The sequence below is a fragment of the Numenius arquata genome, chromosome 6, assembly GCF_964106895.1.
Source record: "Numenius arquata chromosome 6, bNumArq3.hap1.1, whole genome shotgun sequence".
Taxonomy (NCBI): domain Eukaryota; kingdom Metazoa; phylum Chordata; class Aves; order Charadriiformes; family Scolopacidae; genus Numenius; species Numenius arquata.
In genome coordinates, this window is record NC_133581.1 from 31,238,657 (window position 1) to 31,248,078 (window position 9,422).

The following is a 9,422-nucleotide window of genomic DNA, read 5'->3' on the forward strand; positions in this document are numbered from 1 at the left end:
CCCAGAGCTGGAATTGAACCCCAAATTCCTGATTCTGCTGTTCATTTGCCATTGAGCTTGCTGACAAACTCTTTCCCATCAAGAGCAAGCTCTCAGAAAATGATAATTTACTATTATTTTGTTGCTTGAATTTCTGAAATGGCAGAGATCTGCGTTTATCACCCATGTGGGTGGTTCAATGCTGCGAACTATTTTTGAAGTTTGCTTTGGAAAGAAAAAAGCAGGCATTAGAATAAAAACAGGTCCCTTTTAAAGAAAACCCAAGGTTTCAAAGTCAAGTATACACACAAGAAATGCCATAATTAATGCGGGATTCATTCAGCTGCTGTTTAGGCGTATAACATCGTACAGTCTTCCAGCTCTCCCCTTACCAAAGGTTCCCTCCTTTCCTCAGCGCACCCCCTGGATCTGTCCAGGGATGGATCCGAGCAAGAAACAACACAAGATCCCTGCTCATTTGGCACTGCATTTGGAGGATGTGAAGTGAACGAGAGCAGGGGACAGAACGGAGAATCTCACAGCAATGAACGCTGCCCTGGAGAACAGCATCCCATCTCCGTCAGTGCCAGGACAAGTAATTTTGACCTTTTTTTTTTATTATTGTTTTTAGTAAGTCTGGCTTGCATTTTTTGGATGTCTGATTTCTTCACAGGGAAACACCATGGGCAGCAGCTGAGGCCAATGGAAGCTATCCTCTGTATGTATTAATCACTGAGTATCTTGGAAAATTAAACCTCTATGCAGGCAGGTTTGTCAGTCCAAATTTTTTTAAGCATTTCTCATCCTTTCTGACTCTTTTCTACTTCAAAAAGAGGAGAAATGCCAGATGCTTGCCCGACGGACTAGCACACTGCCTTTGTGAAGCACCCAAATAACGTCGTCACAAACATCACAGGGAGGTCCATGAGGAACGCAAGTAACTCCAGCAATGATTGATTTACACAGTAAACACAGCAACAGGCCACGTCGTAAGCAATACTGAACGATGCAGAGGTGTTCTGAAAAAATATACTAAAAAAGCACCTGATATGAAAATGCAAAGTGAAGATATTTGAGTCAGGTATTTTCACTCTGATTTTCAGCCTGAAAGCCCCCAAATGCATTTTATTTTCCTAGTAAATGTTTATTTTTACACTGCCACCCTTTGATTCAAGCTGTTTCTCCGCCATCAGATTTTTTTCTTTTCTAATCACCACGCAGATACTATTACTCTTCAGATGTTATCGTGAGCAAGGTAAATTGCACTATTGCACCAACCAAATGTACTGTTTATAAGTGTGCTAACAAGAAAGAACGGAAATTTACTATAGCTCCATGCTTTTTGTTATTTCCTCACATTTAAAATTTTCTGAGATGTGTTAAAACTAAAGACGTAAAAAGTCCCCAGGGAAAGAACTGGTAAAGTTCTTTGCCAACTCCTCTGTCTTTAAAAAAGACATACCACAAGGTTCAGAATTTAGGAGCCTTTTGGCTCCTAAAATTAGTAGGTGGTTTTCAAAACCCAGCATTTCCACTGCTGAGCAGGCAAAAACGGAGCACTTCCACGCTTAGTTACTGGCTGCTTTTCTTTGGAAACCAAGAGCAGCCTGGACAAAAGTATAATAAATGAGTGGAGAATTCGGTGCTAATAGAAATCGAGACTAGAAAACCTCAAGAAAACAACGCCCAGTTATCCAAAGCAACAAGCGCGTGGGCAGCAGAAAGCACATTCCCCATCAGAGTCTGACACCGTTTCCCACCCTGGCGTGGGTTCCCAAGAGCTCTCCTCCCTAAAGAGTTATTTTGCCTCTGCGGGTCAGATCCACCAAAGAATGTGGATTCCTAAATGACAGCATCTAGATGCTCAGAAGAAAATCCTACACGACATGTCTAAATTCTCCATGTAACGCCCGAGAAGCTTATGCCTTCAGCTAGTACACTGGCCACAGAGCTGTCGACAAGCTACAACTTTTATCTAGAGGTACTCAAGAGGAAGCACACAACGTCGCTCTGGTGCTGTGGAGTCCAAGAAGGTGCCTCAGTTTACACAAACATTGCAAAAATGGCAAAGAACTTAGGGACAGGTGACCACTGTCCACCTCAACAGCAGGTATGGATAAGACGCAGTTTGCATTGCAAGTGTAGCCTTGATCATGAATTACAACAATTATGGGAATTCCACACACTGCCAGGGAAAAATCTAATTAAGCTCCCTTATTTGGGCTATGTAGAGCTGAAGGTATAATTTATCCTCCTCCCATAGCCCTTCCAATCGGCTGCCTTCAGGCGTGCTAGTTGTGAAGCCATTTCCAATGATGTAGATACTCATCTCCAGACACATCCTGATGGCTGAATCAACTCATTTTAAACAGACTTGTGGCCAACGTACAGAAACAAGTTTCAGCTGACGCTTGGGCTAGATCTGAACCAGGGAAAGATGCTCCAAAGCCCCCAACCACGAGCTGTCGGAGCCACCTGGTCCCCTCCTCAGCAGGCAGTTCTCTGCTGATTCAGTATCCACATCGGCAAACGAGAAAACAGCCATCGAAATTTAGCAAGTTATGATTCTCAACTGCTAATCGAGAATTAAGGTAATTAACCTTAACTAAGGTAATTAGGTAAGAGCGCTTCCCGAAAGACAAGGAATAAGGTGTCGGATAAGCCTGAGTGAGTAAATTAAGAAAACGGAGTTTGCGCTAAAGCCCTATCTCAGCTTCAAATACCTTTAGATCAGGTCGATGGAGTAAAAGTACTAGACAGAGCTTATGCAGCCTTTAAAGTAACTTGCTATCCACAAAGTATTACTCTAGAAAGTCACAGTTATCTTTTATCTGACACCTTTACAGTTGTAAAAAGTCGCCAGGCAACGTGATAATGATACGTTTAAAAGAAACAATTAGTGGGGTAAAAAATTATGACACCCCACTTACGCCTTGTAGCAGAGAGATGAGCCTTTTTATCTAGGCTCTCCGAGTTACCTGAATTTTCAACTTCAAAAGGCACCTTGGTGGTTTAGCCATCTCTTGAGACCCTCTAATGAAGACATGCGTGCCTTCCAGGGAAGCATCCTTGGCTAAGCGCGAGTGGTACTGTGGCGTAACAACCTGCTGGATGCACATGGACGAAGCACAGTAACTTGTGACACACGGGTCAGACGACAGATTTTGTGGACTCTTTCTGGTCTTAAAACACTTCACATTTTACTTGCAACCCATTAATAAATAAATAAATAAATAAATAAATAAAGCTGGTAAGGTCTCCATCCAATTAAACAGGTTTAATACGGGGGGGAAAAGGGCAACAACCAACTAATTCTAGGGAGTTTTGCAATGGCACAACATGCACAAAGAAAAAATTACCAGATGGAGGATATAAATGGTCTTCATGCAAATTATGTCACTTGCTGTGCCCACACGCTGTCCCTGCAGCAGAACTCTTTGGGTGCCAGTGTTTACTGTACCCAAGCAGAGGCAGGAAAGGATGAGCCAGCTGCTGGGGAACCACTGGCCAAACTGAAAAACGCACACACGCACGGCTTCTCATCCTACGTGTTCCTGAGGTCCGGAAGGGCTCTAGTGAGAGGTCCAGCTGTAGCAACTCGAGAAAGTACACGGGGATTTTTTTTATCAGGAAACTTTGGTTATCTCAATTCTGAGCAGCTATTTTGTTTCCATACAGCAGATAAGTAACTGCTAAGGCTTTGTCCATCCCAGATTTCAGGGCTGTCCACTGTCAGCAACAATGGAAATCCGTGAAAGAAGCAATCGGCCTCAAACATTCAAGCAAGGAAAGCATCTAAAATCCCAAAGTCACTGGTCGATATGAGCATTCTCAACATAATTGCTGCAAACTCCTGTGCCAGTGACAACATGGCATGAAGAAAAGACTTGTGCAAGCAGACCTTATTCTGTAATCTTATTCCACACAAAACTTTCCAGCTACCAGGGAGAAGGGGCTTCTGTTACTTCTCCGAGCTTCCCACGCAGCACCAACCCCACGTCTTCATTACCTACGTCCTCCTGCAGCCACCCCTCATCTGTTCAATCCCCCCCCCCCCCGCCTGCTGGCTCCCTGCTATCTCCGACAGCGGCGGAGCACAACTCGTTACTCCTCGGGTTTTCCGGCCAGTCACCCAAAAACCTCCCCACAAGCTTTGCCAACTCGCTATGCTGCTGCCTAGGAAAACCCTCTGCCAGCCCTGCAACCCTTCGCGTTCGGCCGGTTTTCCCCACAGCCCTATGGTCTCGGCGCCTCTCCCCCGCTCGCCATCAAAGCTGCCCTCGTAATTCGGTAAAAATTAGAAGCCCGCCTGCCCCCCGCTCACCGCCGCCGTGGGGGTTTTTCCGAGAGCTGTGATGAGGAATGTTAAACAAACACCTTTAATTAAAGGAATGTTTGTTTAATGTAATTAAATGCCTGAGGAGCACCCCACTGTTGCAGCCCTGGAGAGTTCTGCAGCCTGGGCTGGTACCTTGCGATACTCTACTGCAATGGAAATACCGCGAGCAAGTGACATAATCTGGCAGCAAATATCCAAATATCAAACAGCATCCAACCCTTGCTATCCGTTTACCAATGCCTACGTGTCAAGAGGAACCGGCACTCCTCTATCTGCTGAAAAAATAGGCCAAACTTAAAAATCTCAGAGAAAAAAAAAAAAAAAGAAAAAAAAAAAAAAGAGAAAGGAATAAAACCCCAGCCCCAAACCCACAGCATTTTCAGTCCCTTTTCCTCTACTCTTTTTACTACCTTTCTATCCGGGGAAGAAAAGAAGAGTCCTCTGAGGGACGAGACTTTCGACACCGCTCTCAAGAGCGACACGGGGCTTGTTTTTAAGCGACAAAACGATTCCCTTCCCTCCCCAGCCGCCTGCGGGGCGATCCTGTGCCCTGCCAGCCCCCAGTGAAACCCAAGTCTCCCGCCTGGCAGGGCGGAGCGTTCCCCCCGGGCTAAAGCTCAGCTCCTCGCTAAACTCCTGCAACTCGCTCCCAAGTTTTTGTGCGCTGCTTGCTTTTTTTTTTTTTGGGGGGGGGGTGGGTGGGTTGGTTTGGGGTTTTGTTTTTGTTTTTTTTTTTTTAAAGGAAAAAAATTCTTAAAAGAGAAGGCAGCGCTCGGACCCGCCAGACTGCTGCCGCCGGGGGGTGGGGGGTGGTGTAGGGGGTGGGGGTGTACGGGGGTGGGTTAGGCGGCGATAACGGCACTCGAGATGTTTAACGTGACTTCCAGCCCCGGAGTAAATAAGGCAGCGCGGTGCCCTTCCCCGCCTCACGCCCCCGCACCTCCCTAGGCCGCTTCTCCTTTTCCAGCGCCGCAGCATCCATCCCCCCCCACCCCCCCCACCCCGCCGCCTTCCCCCCCAACCTCCTCCCGCCCCGCTTCCGCAGGGCCCCGCCGCCGCCGGGCGCCGCGACCGACTCCCCCCGCCCGCCCGCCCCGCAGGTGGAGCGCGGCGGGAGAACCGCCACCGACCGACCCCCGCCGCCGCCGCCGCCAAGCCCGGGCCTCGCCGGGCGCAAGGTCACGGCGGCGGCCGCCGGTCGGGGACGCTGGCCGCGCTCTCCCTCAGGAAAGCCCCTACCTGGCAGCGCCGCGCCACTATGGCGGGCCACGCCGGGCCATGCCGCGGCCGGCGCCGCTCGCTCGGCACTTCCCACCTCCCGCCGCCGGCGGAGCTGCGGCCGCCCCGCCGCGCCGCGCACCGCCTCCCCCCTCCCCAGCGCCCGGGGAAGGCGCGGAGGGGCGCGCAGCCCCGCTTACCCGCGGGGAGAAGGAGAAGGAGAAGAAGGAGGAGGAGGAGGAGAAGGAGGAGGAGGAGGAGGCGGCGGCCGAAGGGGGAGCTGCCCGCGCCGCTCCCGCCGCTGCTGCTGCTGCTGCTGCTGCCGCCGCGGCTGCAACAAAGGACTTCCGCCCCGCCGCGCCTGCTGCTGCCGCAGCGCCGGCTCCGCCGCGACCGCACGGAGCCGGACCCCTCCCCTCGGCGGCCGGCGGCTCCCGGCCCCGCCGCTGCCAGCGCTGCTGCGCCGCCGCCAATGCCGGGGCCCGGCGGGCGGCTCCCTGCCGCGCTCCCCTCTCCTCCCATGCCGCCGGGGAGGCGCGGCGCGGGCGCCCGGCCCGCCGCTGCCGGCGCCCCCTCCCCATGTGCCGCAAGCCCGGCCCTTCCGCTGTCCTTCCCCCCCCCCACACACACCCCGGCCCGCGGTAGGGGGGGGACCTGGAGCCGCGCATCCTCCGCCCCGGCGGGACCCTCGCCGCCCGGCTGCTCCGCGGGGTCCCAGCCGGAGAGACGGGGGGGGAGGGGGGGGTTTGAGTGGGTGTGGGGGTGGGGGTGTGTGTGTGGGGGTGGGGGTGTGTAAGCCTTCCCCGCGCACCGGGTCTCCCCTCACAGAACCGGGGGTGTCCGATCTCCTTCACACACACCCCTCCCCCCCCCCCCCCCCAAACCAGCCGCGACTGGTGGTAACGGGGAAGCGTCGGTTACCCCTGTGGAGTTCTCTACCGGCAGCCTTAGGGTCTCCTCCGTGCGACAGTTTAATTGCAAGTTGCAAGGAAAGCAACTGCGAGTTGCACGAGACGGTATTTCCCTTTTTTTTGCTGCAATCCCACACGTTAGTCTCACCGCCTTCCCTCGGGGAAGTTTTACGAGGATGCAGGGAGCGGAGGGGCCGGCAGCCGCCGCCGCGCTTTATCACAGATCCCGAGGACAGCTTTTTTTCTTTTTTTTTTTTTTCTTTTTTTTTTAAATTCCTTTCTTTCTGGGAGCTTTCCCAGGCCCCTCTTCCCATCGCTCTCCCGACCTCTCCCGTCCAACAACATCCAGCTCCTCTTGAACCGGCCCATGTGAGCGAATGGGATTTCCTGAGGTGGCGGGCATCACCCCTGCCTGGTACCTGCCGTGGGGCTGCGGGAAAACATCTGCCAGGTCAGGCATCCCTCAGGGTCCCGCCACTTGACTTTTCCACCCCCAGAGTGACATTTGTCATTTAGCGCAGGAATCGGAAGCGTTTCATCTTCGCGGCTCCTTCGTTCGGACAGTTTGTAGAGACGCCACCGTCTTTACGTTTGCTGCCGCTATCCAAGATCCCTCTTAGCTCCAGACCACCCGAAGGGGAAAATTTAATTGTAGCAAAGTTAATAGATTTGATTACAAGTTTGAAAATGACAAAAGTAACAACAACAACAAAAAAAAAAAAGGGGGGGCACACAAAAATAAACTGCAACAATGTTAAAACGTACCAGCCCAGATCCCTGCTTCCATGACTCCCAATGTTTTCCTAACGCATCCTTCCACTCTGAAAGCCAACAGGACAAACCAAAGTAATAGAATCCTAGTTTCCAAATGGGACGTCACCTGGGCCCGTCTGGGGATTTTCTAACCGCTAGGGAATAAAAGTGGACCTTTTGAAACGCGTCTCCGAAAAACCCCCTTGTTTCCCACTTCACCCCACCGCGCTGCAGCCTCGGCTGAGGGGTGTGATGCCTCTACCAGCGCCGAGGGAAAAAAAAACCACCCAACCTCTGTGGCTGTAAGGCACCGGCTCCCGCGAGAGGTGGAGGGACCCCCACGGCACAACTTCTCTGTCGGTTTTCCTGTTTGATAGGAAGTTGAATAAATGGCCTCCGTGAGCCCACGCGGTCGTGGTTTTCAAATCGCACTGAAAAGTTGTCGTTTTTTTTTTTTTTTTCTTCTCGTGGCTCAAGGGTCTTTTCCTCTCCAGCTCCTTACGCATCTTGGGGCAGGGGAAGCACAGAGAGGCCATGAGGGGCTCGTGCAGCCTCTCGCTCGGTCCCAGCCTTCCCTCGTGCGCCACGCCGGGGGCTTCTGCCACCTCCAGTAAGATGGGGCACAAGGCAGTCCCCCCTTTTTCACAGTCCCCCCCCTTTTCACAGTCCCCATTCTCTCAGTGCCCTCCCACCGCATCAGCCTTTGTAATTTATTTTTTTAATTATTATTTTCTGGCCACACAGGAGGAGTGAGGAGAAGCGCTCATCAAGATAACTGTGATTATCTCCTGGTCTCTTATTTGACCCATCCGCGTGGGCTGTATCAGTTTATATCTGCCGAGGCATATGACATCATCACCTGCGTTTTACAGCAAAACACCAAATTTCATTGTCACTTCCATCATTTTGGCTCCAGTTTCTCTGAAGCTTTTCAAAGTCTTCTTTGGACCCGAGTCAACCTAAATAACATGTAAATAATTAATCATTTAAATAAATAACATGCCATCTGCAAATAGCGAGTCACTCTGTACACAGGTTAATAAATATGTTAAATAACCCAGAATGGAGTACGAAACCTTGAGCCACCTATTGCCAACCTTTTTGGGGAAGAAAACCACTATTTATAGGCGCAGCAGTATTACAGCTCCACTGACTCTCAGTCCTGCTGCTGCGCAAACACAGGAGGGAAAGATGGTCCCTGAGCCCTGCGAGCTTTTTATTTAAAATAGAAGAAGTAAAACATAGAGCAGTGGAAAAGAGAAAGCTGCACTGGTCAGCGGGAGAAGCAGCGAACGCCGCATGGAGCAAAACGCTTTGGAGCCTACCCTTCATCTTCTCTCGGCCCGTCTCCGTCCTCCGCCCGTGCTCAGGCCGCCTCCAGGCACCGCTGCAAACAGCCCCCCCCCCCCCCCCCAACTGCTGGATTCTGGGGGGCCAGGGGCATCGTTTGCCCTAAGGATTCAGGAACAGCCCAATAATAAATAAATAAAAATAAATAAATCACATTCATGGGGCTGCAATAGGAAAATCAACTGCAAAGTATCAAATGCTGACAGAAAACCAAGAGCGATGATCCAAGGCACCAAACGTCTTCTGCAAGAGGCCCTGAGCCAGGAGAGACACCGAGGAGGTGGGCGTGATAGATCTCTGAAACTGCACCAAAAACAGGGCGAAAACACACAAACAGCGATTTTCACTGCCTTTTCCAGCCCAAAAAACCCAACCTGCGGACATCAAATTGACCTGGTGGCAGCAGGAGGCTGCAGGGGCTGGAAGTTTAAGCAGGTTCAGAAAGCAATTAGTGACAATCCGTGGGAAGGATGCCTCAAAGGTTGTATTGAACACCAAAGCGCAGCCCCCTGTGGCTCAGGGGGGACCCTCCAGGAGGTCCGGGTCCAGGGGGGTGGTGGTACTGCCTGCCTGCACCCCCTCCTCTGCCTGCACCCCCTCCTCTGCAGGGCCCTGCTGCACCCGGCTGCGGCTCGACCCAGCGCGGCTGCTCTCGCCCAAAATAACTCTGGTTTAAAAATTAATAGGAGATCGGAGGAGACCCGAGAGAGAAATGGTGTGTCCACAGGATTCACCGGTGGGTACGGAAAGCACCGAGGCCGCAGGCATGGGGGGGAAAAGCCAGATCGTATCTTCACGTCCATTTTCAGGAGCGGGCAGACCGGGGAGGCTCCTGTTACAGAGGAGTTTTTTCTGTTAAAAAAAAAAAAAAA

General features: G+C 51.7%; 1 protein-coding gene across 3 annotated transcripts in view; it reads right to left on the bottom strand.

The window, feature by feature from the left end:
* The window catches only part of ZBTB1 (zinc finger and BTB domain containing 1), a 61,764-nt gene extending 55,890 nt beyond the window's left edge, over positions 1–5,874 (bottom strand). For all 3 annotated transcript variants that reach the window (XM_074149117.1, XM_074149119.1, XM_074149118.1), the window contains exon 1: positions 5,737–5,874. The gene's annotated coding sequence lies outside the window, so the exon portion shown is untranslated. The remainder of the gene's footprint in view (positions 1–5,736) is intronic.
* Positions 5,875–9,422: the final 3,548 nt, after the last annotated feature.